The sequence below is a fragment of the Staurois parvus genome, unplaced genomic scaffold (assembly GCF_062004578.1).
Source record: "Staurois parvus isolate SC_StPar_1 unplaced genomic scaffold, SC_StPar_1.0 ptg000917l, whole genome shotgun sequence".
NCBI lineage: Eukaryota > Metazoa > Chordata > Amphibia > Anura > Ranidae > Staurois > Staurois parvus.
The window spans coordinates 2,207,897-2,221,544 of NW_028318713.1; the positions used below are offsets into that span (position 1 = coordinate 2,207,897).

At 45.2% G+C, this 13,648-nt stretch overlaps 1 long non-coding RNA gene across 1 annotated transcript; it reads left to right on the forward strand.

The window, feature by feature from the left end:
* The first annotated feature begins 1,439 nt into the window (after positions 1-1,439).
* On the forward strand, positions 1,440-2,406 carry LOC149442067 (uncharacterized). The gene is made up of 2 exons (XR_016307246.1): positions 1,440-1,620; positions 1,800-2,406. It is a non-coding gene; the product is annotated as an uncharacterized LOC149442067 (long non-coding RNA).
* Positions 2,407-13,648: the final 11,242 nt, after the last annotated feature.

The following is a 13,648-nucleotide window of genomic DNA, read 5'->3' on the forward strand; positions in this document are numbered from 1 at the left end:
GATGTGGGACCCCAGAAGAGGAGGAGCCCAGAGTGCAGGTGTGGGACCCCAGAAGAGGAGGAGCCCAGAGCAGAGGTGGGGGACCCTAGAAGAGGAGGAGCCTAGAGCATACGTAGGGGACCCCAGAGGAGGAGGAACCAAGAGCACAGGTGGGGGACCCTAGAAGAGGAAGAGCCGAGAGTGCAGGTGTGGGACCCCAGAAGAGGAGAAGCCAAGAGCACAGATGTGGGACCCCAGAAGTGGAGGAGAAAAAGGTGGAGATGGGGGACCCTAGAAGAGGAGAAGCCCAGAGTGCAGTTGGGGGAACTCAGAAGAGGAGGAGCCAAGAGCACAGGTAGGGGACCCTAGAAGAGGAGGAACCAAGAGTGCAGGTAGGGGACCCTAGAAGAGGAGGAACCAAGAGTGCAGGTGGGGGCCCCGGAAGGGGAGGTTCGGGGCAGCTATGTGCAATATCATTACACCGAGTAGGTAAGTATAACATGTTATTTTAGAAAAAAAAAATAGAGTTTATAATCACTACATTGTCCAAACCCAATTTTACAATATGTGTTGGTAAAACTGTATTATCGCAACTACCTCGTGTATCCAGGTGAATTATATCAATCTTTTTGGGCTTTCATTGGGTGGTAATGTTAATGGTTATCTCCTGATTTTGTTTTACTGTCAAAGGAAAACTAACCAAAAATAGTAACAAAAAATCTTTGTAATTACCATTACCCAGCACCAAAAAAACCCTGCAAATGAAATTCTATTCCTCACAATCGCAGTGATATCACATGTGAACTATCTGTTCTTTATACCCGTTGTAGGGCTAAGAAATATTATCAGTTTTTTGTCCTGCCTAAACACTAAAACCTTTTTTTCCTCCGTAAGTACATTGACCCTAACTGACACCATGTGTTGTCTAATAACAATTGATGAAACTTTTATTTACCCTGGTGATGCCTATAAAGTCCGATTTAGGGGGGTTGCTTTTCTCCTATAGAATTTTGCACTTTAGGGATGTTTGGCATCCAGTAGATACACCTCAGGTTCTCCTTTCTTATATATAAATACCACATTTAGTGACACAAATCTACGCAAAACGAGGGAAAGAATGAATGGAGGGAATTATTGGGACTATTTGGGAGCCATTGATATTATCCGTTGCATCCCCTCTGAAGACGTGCGTGGCACAAAACGTGTAGGAGGAGCCAATATGCCGTGACGTCACGCCGCCGGAGCCTCGTGAAAGTCCGGTGGCCATCTTGCTTATGGAAGGTTAGTCCGTTTTTCACTGCTGTGTCGTTCTTACGATTTTTCCATTTGGATTTGCAATTCCTGAATAAATACTTTTTATGATTACCTACTAAACTATGGGCACATTTCTATGTCTTCCTATGTGGAGCGATTGATTTATAGAGCCCACCCGATCCACTACAGTATCCAGAGGAGGGAGTTCCTGTCACACAGGCTGCTACACCCATCCATCCCTTAAAGGGGACCTCTGTCTGACTGGATCCCATACTGCCCAGGAGTATCTGACGTACCATCCAGAGGGAGGATAGACCTGGCTTAAATCCATTTTCTTAAAAGGGACCTCTGTTGATTGATTCAATGCGTAATACCATTACGCATCTGGTGAGTGCGTATTCTTACCCCACTGTTTCAGAGCACCAGCACTGAAGTATTGCTGCAGTTGACAACATATTTGCACGGATTGTCACCTGTGGATTATTATTACTTTGATGATATTTATTAATTATTAATACGGACATTTTTTATTGTTTATTTTAATCGCTGCACTTTCTTGTTTTCAGATTTGGAAAGGCCACCATGTCTACTGGACACCCTGTGCTGTCTTACACGCCGCCTGTCACCGATGTGGTTCTTGCGCCCGCAGCACGCAATCCTTTTACAGTTCAATGCTGGGAAAACAGTTTGGCTTGTCTCAGTCCGTCTTCTTGTTGAAGCAGAACCTCCAAGTTCACAGCTGGCCTCCTTTCCAGATGTGTGCCTACAGGAGACCGTGGAGCCCTCTGTCTGCCATTGAGAACATTAGGAAAACCTTGGATCATCTCCAGCCCAGAGGCCGGCCGTTCGGGAGATGCTGGAAGACAGGGAAGCTCCAAAATGTGTCTCCAAATTTGCCCGCACTGTTTCCTCCACTGAGAGCCTCTTCCGCCATGGGTTCATCACTGCCAGTTCCAAAGGTCATGGCGTAAACCCCTCAGTGGCTAAACGGTAGACATGCCAAGTCATGGGGAGGGTGGAATATGGGATTTGTGTCAAATGTGCGTTTATGCTTTAACAGTACCTCTTACAGTCTCGTGTTTCAGGCACAGCTGGAGGGTACGAGAGGCATTAAATCTGACCTTTTCGGAAATTTACAAGTCTGTATTAATAAATTCATTACATGTCACAACATACAGTAACTGTACAATTTTTATAATGGTCCTTTTTTTAAAAAAAAAATTATCATCTTTTTCATTATTAACCCCTTGCCTGCCGAGCACTTTTACCCCCTTCCTGTCCAGGCCAATTTTCAGCTTTCAGCGCTGTTGCACTTTGAATGACAATTGCGCGGTCATGCAACACTGTACCCATATGAATTGTTATAATTTTTCACACACATAAAGCTTTCTTTTGGTGGTATTTAATCGCCACTGGGGTTTTTTTTTATTTTTTGTGCTATAAACAAAAAAAGAGCAAAGAATAAAAAAAAGTTTTTATTTGTTTCTATTACAAAATTTTGCAAACGGGTAATTCTTCTCCTTCACTGATGTGCGTTGATGAGGCTGCACTGATAGGCAGCACTTATGGGCACTGACAGGCTGCATTGATGAGGTGGGATGGATAGACAGCACTGATGGGCACTGATAGCCAGAACTGATAGGTGGCACTGATGAGCTGGCACTGATGGGCACTGATAGACAGCACTGATGAGCTGGCACTGATGAGGCGGCACTGATAGCACTGATGGGCACTGATAGGCAGCACTGATGGGCACTGATAGGCTGAACTGATGAGGTGACACCAATGAGGAGACACTGGTGGGCATTGATGAGGAGGCACTGACTATACTGCACTGATATACAGCACTGATGGGCACTGATAGGCGGCACTGATGGGCGGTACTGACTGGCGGCACTGGCTGACAACACTGACTGGCAGCATTGATGGGCGCAACTACTGGGTGGCACTGATGGGTGGCACTGTTGGGCACTGCTGGGCAGCACTGATCAGCACTGACGGTTAGTGCCCTGATTATCAGTACAGATATCCTCTGTGACATTTGCCATTATTGGCAGTACTTTCCTCGCGCTGTGACAGTGTAAGGAAAGTGCTGCTGATAACCGGCAACTGCATTTACTTTGTGATCTGCTGTGTCATTGGACACAGCTGATCACGTGGTAAAAGGCCGCTGTGATTGGACATACAGACATACAGTATATTTGAAATGTATTTTTAAAAATATTTTTCATATATTTTGTAATAAAAATGCATTTCAACATGCAGTGTGTGTGTATATATATATTTATTGAAATATATTTTTAAATATATTGAATATGGTCAAAATTGTAGCATTTCAAATATATGTAAATATACTTGGGAAGAAGAAGAATAGTCTGGAGTGCCCCACACTATATATATATATACCGTATTTTTCGCTCCATAAGACGCACCTAGGTTTTAGAGGCAGAAAACAGGAAAAAAAATTCTGAACTAATGGACTGCAGACACAGTACAGGAGATGACCAGAGACTGCAGACACAGTACAGGAGATGACCAGAGACTGCGGACACAGTACAGGAGATGACCAGAGACTGCGGACATAGTACAGGAGATGACCAGAGACTGCGGACATAGTACAGGAGATGACCAGAGACTGCGGACATAGTACAGGAGATGACCAGAGACTGCGGACATAGTACAGGAGATGACCAGAGACTGCGGACATAGCACAGGAGATGGCCAGAGACTGTGGACAGCACAGGGATGACCAGAGACTGCGGACAGCACAGGGATGACCAGAGACTGTGGACAGTACAGGGGATGACCAGAGACTGTGGACAGTACAGGGGATGACCAGAGACTGCGGACACAGTACAGGAGATGACCAGAGACTGCGGACAGTACAGGGGATGACCAGAGACTGCGGACAGTACAGGGGATGACCAGAGACTGTGGACAGTACAGGGGATGACCAGAGACTGCGGACACAGTACAGGGGATGACCAGAGACTGCGGACATAGTACAGGAGATGACCAGAGACTGCGGACACAGTACAGGAGATGACCAGAGACTGCGGACACAGTACAGTAGATGACCAGAGACTGCGGACACAGTACAGGAGATGACCAGAGACTGCGGACACAGTACAGGAGATGACCAGAGACTGCGGACACAGTACAAGAGATGACCAGAGACTGCAGACACAGTACAGGAGATGACTGCTGACCTTTGGGGAGGGGGGGGGTACCTGAATTTGACAGGTACCCGCTCTTACTTCCGCTGAGTTGTTCTTTGATCTTACCTGTTCCTCTATCCAGCGGCGCGCTGTCTTCCCGGCTTCTGTAATGTCGGCGCTCGGCATGACAGCCGGATGCCCAGTGCGCATGAGCGAGAAGCACTTGCGCTTTGTGATTGGTCCGGTGGCTTCTGGGATCTGTCATGTGTCCCAGGTACCGCCTTACCATTCACAAAAAGCACCACTTCTTGCGCATGCGCACTTGGCACCCGGCTGGCGCCCACACTACAGAAACCGGTTAGACAGCGCACCGCTGGATAGAGGAACAGGTAAGATCAAAGAACAACTCCGCGGAAGTAAGAGCGGGTACCTGTCAAATTCAGGTACCCGCCCCCCCCCTCCCCAAAGGTCAGCAGTCATCTCCATAAGGTCCCGCTGCAGAGCTGAGTGGCCGGCCCAGTATTCTGACACGGCGGCGGTGGAAATACCGGACCGGCCACTCCATATTCGCTCCATAAGAAGCACTGACATTTTCCCCCCTTTTTTAGGGGAAAAAGTGCGTCTTATGGAGCAAAAAATACGGAATATACATTTCTTTTATTTCATTTTTTTAAATTGAAATATACTTTTAAATATATTGAATATGGCTAAAATTGTAGCATTTCAAATATATGTCAATATATTTGGGAAGAATATTTTAAAAATATATTTCAAATATATTTTCCTTCTAGAAATGCAGAGATTGCTCTGCTCCGTAGGGGATGTACGGGTGTGAGAGCTCAAGTGGTTAACAATGCCATTTGCCTGGTGAAATATTAATCTCCTGCTAATCCTGCTCCTCATTATATCCGGTTACATTAAGTCAGAGATAACCGCACAGCACTTGCCATTGATTTTCGTTGTAAGGGTCTTGCATGCTTTGCACATGTGTTGCCTTTGACATCCTTACAATGTTGCTAAGCCTTGCTGCTTTCTTGTGACCTATAAATGTTCCGTGAGGTTGCCTGGAAGGTCTCAGGATCTTCTCAGTATTCGATTCCCGGGCCCTTGCTGGCATCGGATCCATGAAATTCCGCCAGAGTGCTGCACTGGGAAAGGGGCAGCTGAGCTCAGAAGGGTTTTTTGCTTTGAATGCAGGATCACAGCGGGAACAATGAGCCGGGAGGGGTAACCGTACACGGGACAAGAGGGACAGTTTGGTCAGAAATAGACCTTGGCCGGGGTCCAGGTATCGCACAGTAAAAAATACTTTTTACACTCAAGCAAAGTAGACAGATGATCTGCGAACTTTCAGAATCAGCAAATTGCTATGGACACTTTAAAAGGTCTCTTCTATTTCATAGAGCATAGTGAAGGTTCGGCTTCTCCTAAAATATGTGTGGGGCACGCCAGCCTATTCCGAGATGTAGAAATTCCTCCGAAAAGAATGTTTAAGGCTTGGTCGCTTCAACCCCCCCATGGGCTGCATTGGGTAGCCGTGCCCAACACACAGAAAAGGCCATTTGCCTTGTCCTATAGCTTCAGTGTGCACCAGCCATTCTCAACCAGGGTTCCTCCAGAGGGGCTCCTTGAGTGCCTAACTGATCCTTCTACATTTGTGCTCAAAAGTATGCATACCCTGAAATTTTTTTATAACATTGATATTGAAAATGAGGGATCATGCCAAAAAAATCCCAGTTAAAAAATGCCTCACAACACCTTGACACACCTTTTTTGTAGCATTGGTGCAGTGAAGGCTTCTTTCTGGCAACTCAACCATGCAGCTCATTTTTGTTCAAGTATCATCTTATTCTGCTCCTTAAAAACAATCACTCCATCTTTTTCCAGAGAAGCCTGTATTTCTCCTGTGGGGGTTTTCTTTGTATCCCAAACAATTCTTCTGGCAGCAGTTGTGGCTGCAATCTTTCTTGGTATACCTGACCTTGGCTTGGTATCAAGAGATCCCCGGACTTTCCTCTTCTTAATAAGTGATTGAACAGTACTGACTGGCAAATTCAAGGCTTTGGACATCTTTTTATATCCTTTTCCATTTTTATAAAGTTCCATTACCTTGTTACACAGGTCTTTTGACAGTTCTTTTCTGCTCCCCATGGCTCAGTATCCAAGCCTGTGCAGTGCATTCATGTGAGAGCTAACAAACTCATTGACTATTTATATACTGACACTAATTGCAATTTAAAAAGCCACAGATGTGGGAAATTGAACTTAAATTGCCATTTTATCCTGTGTATGTTACCTAGGCCAAACATCCCAGGGGGCGGAGACTTCTGATCTGGACCATTTGGGTGATTTCTGTCATCATTATGATTTTAAAATGAGCCAAACGGCTATGTGATAATAAATGGCTTCATATGATCATCATCCTTAACCACTTCCAGTCCGGACACTTTCCCCCCCTTCCAGTCCGGACACTTTCCCCCCCTTCCAGTCCGGACACTTTCCCCCCCTTCCAGTCCGGACACTTTCACCCCCTTCCAGTCCGGACACTTTCCCCCCCTTCCAGTCCGGACACTTTCCCCCCCTTCCAGTCCGGACACTTTCACCCCCATCCAGTCCGGACACTTTCCCCCCTTCCAGTCCGGACACTTTCACCCCCTTCCAGTCCGGACACTTTCCCCCCCTTCCAGTCCGGACACCTTCACCCCCTTCCAGTCCGGACACTTTCCCCCCCTTCCAGTCCGGACACTTTCACCCCCATCCAGTCCGGACACTTTCCCCCCTTCCAGTCCGGATGCTTTCCAGCCCTTCCAGTCCGGACACTTTCCCCCCTTCCAGTCCGGACGCTTTCCAGCCCTTCCAGTCCGGACACTTTTCCCCCTTCCAGTCCAGGCCAATTTTCAGCTTTCAGCGCTATCACACTTTGAATGACAATTGCGCGGTCATGCAACACTGTACCCATATGAATTTTTTAGCATTTTTTGAGACAGATAAAACTTTATTTTGATGGTATTTATTTACCACTGGGATTTTAATTTTTTTTGCTATATAAATAAAAAAGTCCAAACATTTTGAAAAAAAAAAGTGTTTTTCTTATAACATTTTGCAAATAAATAATCTTTCTTCATAAATCTTGGCCAAAATGTATTCAGTTATCTTTTTAGTAAAAAAAAAAAAAACCCAAATTAGTTTATAAACAAAAATTATAATTTAAAAAAAAATGTTGACATTTTTATTTTATTTTTTTATATTATTATTTATGTTTTTTTTTTTACATACTGTCACCCTAGTGACACTATACTACTTGTAGGAGGGCGAAGAAGATTTTTTATTTTTTTTGTTTTTTACACTGATTACACCCATAAAGGCTGTAAATGCAATCAACTCTCCTTCTCTCTGGCTGCATTATTGCAGCCATTGAGAAATACTGTGTGAGCTGTGATTGGTCACACGGTACAAGGCTGTTGTGAATGGCCCTGTACCATGTGACCTCTGTGATCACTCCCAGATTTCGCTAGTAGTAAGCAATGATGTCAGAAGTGACATCTTGCTTACACCTATTCAGTGCTGACGTCACGCCGCTGCACGATTTGTTAATAAATACTACACTATGGAAAGCACTTTTTGCTCTTGGTGAGCCTTTATTTTGCTAGAGCCTGCACTAGAGAGGATGAGCTTTCTACACCGATTGCCGTGGCAAGCTGCATCTGAGGTTTACAGGCGTTTACGCTGCTGTAGTGGCAGCTGATAGTTCCGGTGAGTTTACAATTCACTGGGAGACGGTGGTGGTATTCTTGCTGATTACACTTGCAAGTCTAAACGTTCCCATCCTATCTTTGGGTATTACCAATGTCCATATACACAATTCGGTGTTCAATACGTGTTGATCCGCCACCCTCTTGACAGCAGACAGACCAATAAGTAGCAAGAATACCACCACCGTCTCCCAGTGAATTGCCAACTCACCGGAACTATCAGCTGCCACTACAGCAGCATAAACACCTGTAAACCTCAGCCAATCTCAGATGCAGCTTGTCGCGGCAATCGGTGTACAGAGAGTATCCTCTCTAGTGCAGGCTCTAGCAAAATAAGGCTCGCCATGAAAAAAGTGATTTCCATAGTGTAGTATTTATTAATAAAACCAAATGTGCACAAATAAAGGTAAACACAAATATGCCAGCTTACATTTTTGACCGCTGCCGACCCGGGATTGTGCAGCGGCGTGACATCAGCACTATAACTCCTCACTGGCGCATTTCGTCCAATAGGACGTTCTCAAGGGGTCCTATTGGACGAAACGCGTTTGGGAGGCTGTATATTATTATACAGGATTTATATAGCACCAACAGTCAGATGCAGCTTGTCACGGCAATCGGTGTAGAAAGAGCAGGCTCTAGCAAAATAAGGCTCGTCATGAAAAAAATGATTTCCATAGTGTAGTATTTATTAATAAAACGAAATGTGTACAAATAAAGGTAAACACATATATGCCAGCTTACATTTGTGACCGCTGCCAACCTGGGATCGTGCAGCGGCATTACGTCAGCACTGTAACTCCTTTCCAACGCGTTTTGTCCAATAGGACCCCTTGAGAACGTCCTATCGGACGAAACGCGTTGGGGAGGAGTTACAGTGCTGATGTCATGCCGCTGCACGATTTAATAAATTAATAAATACTACACTATGGAAAGCACTTTTTGCTCTTGATGAGCCTTATTTTGCTAGAGAGGATGCTCTTTCTACACCGATTGCCGTGGCACGCTGCGTCTGAGGTTTACAGGCGTTTATGCTGCTGTTGTGGCAGCTGATGGTTCCGGTGAGTTTGAAATTCATTGGGAGATGGTGGTGGTACTCTTGCTACTTATTAGGCTGTCTGCTATCAAGAACACTCTTTGAGGGTGGTGGATCAGTGGCGTCCCTAGGGGGGTGCGGGCCACACCTGGTGACACCATCACAGGGGGTGCAGGAGTAGAATGCCAGCACAGTGACAGCTGCCCCCAGTCCGGTGTAGCGGTAAAATGACTATCCCCTGCAGCAACTGTGCACGTGCCAGGGTCAGGCCGAAGAAGCCGATTGCCGGCTCTGTGCTAAAGTCGGAGATTGGCTTTCAACGGCCTGAAACCGCCGGCACATGTGCCATTGCTTCAGGGGATACATATCTTCAAAGGATACTCATTTTACCGCTACACTGGCACCGCTCCTTCCTCTCTGGAGGGGTGACACCACGTGTTACAGCCCCGGGTGACACCAACCCTAGGGACGTCTCTGAAGTGGACCTTCCCCCTGCATGTAATAGTGCCCCGTCTCCTCTAACTCTCTCACATTTTTTTTAATGATAGTTTATTTGTGCTACAAAGCAGCACTTCCACATTTCTCACCTGGCAAGAATGTCAAAGTCAGCCTGTGAGGACGGCAATATAAGAGCTGCAACTGCCAACTTGTTAACCACTTGCTGACCCGCTCAGCTGGGAGCCGGCGGCAACTGCAGGCACCGCGATGTACTGGTACGTCGCGGTGAATATGAATTTGTGCAATCCACAAAGGGAAGAAGGGTATCATGTGATCACTACGATTGGCTTCCATTCATGACAGCTTGCTTATTGTTGATATGTTGTGATTGGCTACAGCTAATCACATGGTACAGGGTGCTTTGATTAGCCCAGGTATCATGTGATCGCTAGGATTGGCTTCCATTCATGACTGTTTTGCTTACTATTATGATGCTGTGGTTGGCCTACATCTATCACAGGGTACCTGGGCTAATCCAAGCACCCTGTACCATGTGGTTAGCTGTAGCCAATCACAACATATCAACAGTAAGCAAGCTGTCATGAATGGAAAGCCCTTCATGACAGGTAACTATTGCTTATAACAGTGATCATCACTATTATAATTAATAGTGTGTAAAAAAAATCTGTGGTAAAATGGGTGAGCATGAGTTACTTTACAATAATTTACTGTTTGTACGTATGCACCCTGTTAGTTTATGGGTCATTGTGTTTGTGACCTTTTTCTGTTTTGTTTTTATTACATTCCCTGTTACATCAGAAACATCTTTGGCATTGATTTGGAAAACTGAAATGCTTTTTTTTTTGTAAATGTCAACGAGCAGTGAACAGGCGCGGATGATTGGGGGGTGATGTCACAGCTACTTACAGTGTTGGTTTAACAGTCCCACCTTTTTTGTTTTCAACTGTCGCGTTGAATCTTGACACTTTTTGGCTCCAAGTCAGCCAGACATGTTTGGAGGTCTGAGAACCCGTGTTGTCTCAGCAGAGATAAATCACCTGAATATTTATTGTAGGAAAGAATAAACATCACAGTTAGGCTATGAAAAGAAAAAAAAAAAGACTAACATTAACAGAGGGGTGACACCACCAAGTATATATATATATATATAGTATATATAATTCCCCTGCAGTCTCTCCCTTTCCAGTATAATTCTCCTGCGGCCCTCCCCATCAAATATATTTACCCTCCTTTACACAATTATAGTTCCCCTGCAGTCCCCCCTCTTCATTTTTATCTACTACTACTTAAGCAGTGGCGTCACTATGGGGGTGCAGGGGGGTGTTGAGTGCACCCGGATGACACCCGCCAGAGGGGTGACACCATCCTGTGTATATATATATATATATATACAGTATATATACAATTCCCCTGCAGTCCCTCCCTTTCAATTATAATTTTCCTGCGCCCCCCCCTTCAGTTATATTTACCCTCCCTTACACAATTATAATTCCCTTGCAGTCCCCCCCCACCTCCCCTCTTCATTTTTATCTACTACTACTACTTTAGCCGTGGCATCACTATGGGGGTGCAGAGCGCACCTGGATGACACCAACCAGAGGGGTGACGCCATCAAGTATATATATATATATATATATATATAAATGTGTGTGTGTGTGCAGGGGCGGACTGACAACTCATGGGGCCCCCAGGCAATAGGGGATCATAGGGCCCCTGTGTCCTCACCCACACCCAAAAAAGCCTATGAAAGGTACCAGGGGCATCTCATGGGGCCCCCTACTGACCCCGAGCCCTCGGGCAGTGCCCAAATGCTCAAATTGTCAGTCTGCCCGTGTGTGTGAGGGGCCCCTTGTATGTATATACAGTATGTACAGACAAGGGGTCCCGTATATATATACCTACTTGATGGTGTCACCTCTCTGGTGGGTGTCAGGTGCCACTTTATCTATGAGAAATCTTTAGCTTACCTAAATGATAGAATTACCAAATTTGACAAAGCTTGGACTCCCCAGTCCTCCTGGTTCAGCACTGTAACTGTAAAGATATTATTATGTTTAACCTTTTCTTGGATACTCTAAAATGATTATTTCGTGGAACTAGTAGGATTGTTGGGAATTATTCAATATTTCCTTTTTTTTCTCTTTGTTAAACTTCACCGCAGCACCTATACTGTGATATTGTGTCGCTTTTCACTGTCCTATTTTTGTTTGTTTTGTTGTAACTATATTTGTAAAACCAAATAAAAATGTATTATGGAAAAAAAATACTAATTTCTTCATAAGTGTGAGTCAAAGTGTATTTTTCTACATGTCTTTCATAAAAAAATCCCAATAAATGTATATTAATTGGTTTGCATGAAAATTATAGCGTCTACAAACTATGGTATATATACTGGAGTTTTTTTCTTTTAGACCAGTAATGGCGGTGATCATCAACTTATAGTGGGACTGTGATAGTGCGGAGGGGAATCTGACACTAACTGACACTGGGTGGGGACTGACTAACTGACACTGACAGCACCAGTGACACTAACACAGTGATCAGTGATAATACTATACACTGTCACTGTACTGATGACACTGGCTGGGAAGGGGTTAAAATCTAGGGGCAATCAAAGGGTTAACTGTGTGCCTAACTATGAGTAATATATGTACTGCTTTTCCTAATAGATGTGGCTGTGTTTTCTCCCAGCTTTGCAGGGAGAAAACACAGCCACATCGCTGCTCCATGTACAGAGCCCTGTGCTGTTAGTAAGCAGGTTAGTAAGCTGATAGTTCCGGTGAGTTGGCAATTCACTGGGAGACGGTGGTGGTATTCTTGCTACTTATTGGTCTGTCTGCTGTCAAGAGGGTGGAGGATCAACACTTATTGAACACCGAATTGTGTATATGGACATTGGTAATACCCAAAGATAGGATGGGAACATTTAGACTTGCAAGTGTACTCAGCAAGAATACCACCACCGTCTCCCAGTGAATTGTAAACTCACCGGAACTATCAGCTGCCACTACAGCAGCGTAAACGCCTGTAAACCTCAGATGCAGCTTGCCACGGCGATCGGTGTAAAAAGAGCAACCTCTCTAGTGCAGGCTCTAGCAAAATAAAGGCTCAACAAGAGCAAAAAGTGCTTTCCATAGTGTAGTATTTCTTAACAAATCGTGCAGCGGCGTGACGTCAGCACTGTAATGCCTCCCAAACGCGTTTCGTCCAATTGGACCCCTTGAGAACGTCCTATTGGACGAAATGCGTCAGTGAGGAGTTACAGTGCTGACGTCACGCAGTTGGCAATTCACTGGGAGACGGTGGTGGCATTCTTGCGACTTATTGGGCTGTCTGCTATCAAGAGGGTGGCGGATCAACACTTATTGAACACCGAATTGTGTATATGGACATTGTTAATACCCACAGATAGGATGGGAACGTTTAGACTTGCAAGTGTAATCAGTTAAAGGAAAACGTCAAACAAGCTCAATAACTTTGACGAGGTAACTTCAGCATAGCAAGGCTTCCCTCGAGGGTCACCCAACAGTAGCTCAAACCGTAGAAATACAGAAAGGAGCCCCAGACCAAAACCAGATGAAAGAGTCCAAGATCATTTTAATTGTTAGTTAAAAAGTCGTACAAAAACATTGAATGTGTTTTGGGGACAACACCATTCCCCTTTCATCAGGGGCGTCCCTAGGGTTGGTGTCACCCGGTGCGATAACACTTGGTGACACCCCCTCCGACGATCCCCGCAGAATGGATCGGATCTGCGGATTGAGCTTTCCAGAAGGCAGGGAGAAGCAATCAAGCCTGCATCCTGTGGAATCATGATCAGTCCAAAGCAATCAGCAAGTGCTCCACTCCACCGCAGGTGCAGTCTACTTTCTCCACTGCAGGTGGTGCTCAACTGCAACGGCATTGCAGAGGAGAGGAAGTCAAGAGGAACCTGGTTCCTCTATGGTTTCCAGGGTCACTGGGGAAGCTATCCCATTGGATGCTGCCACCCCATGTGGCTCTAGTAGCCA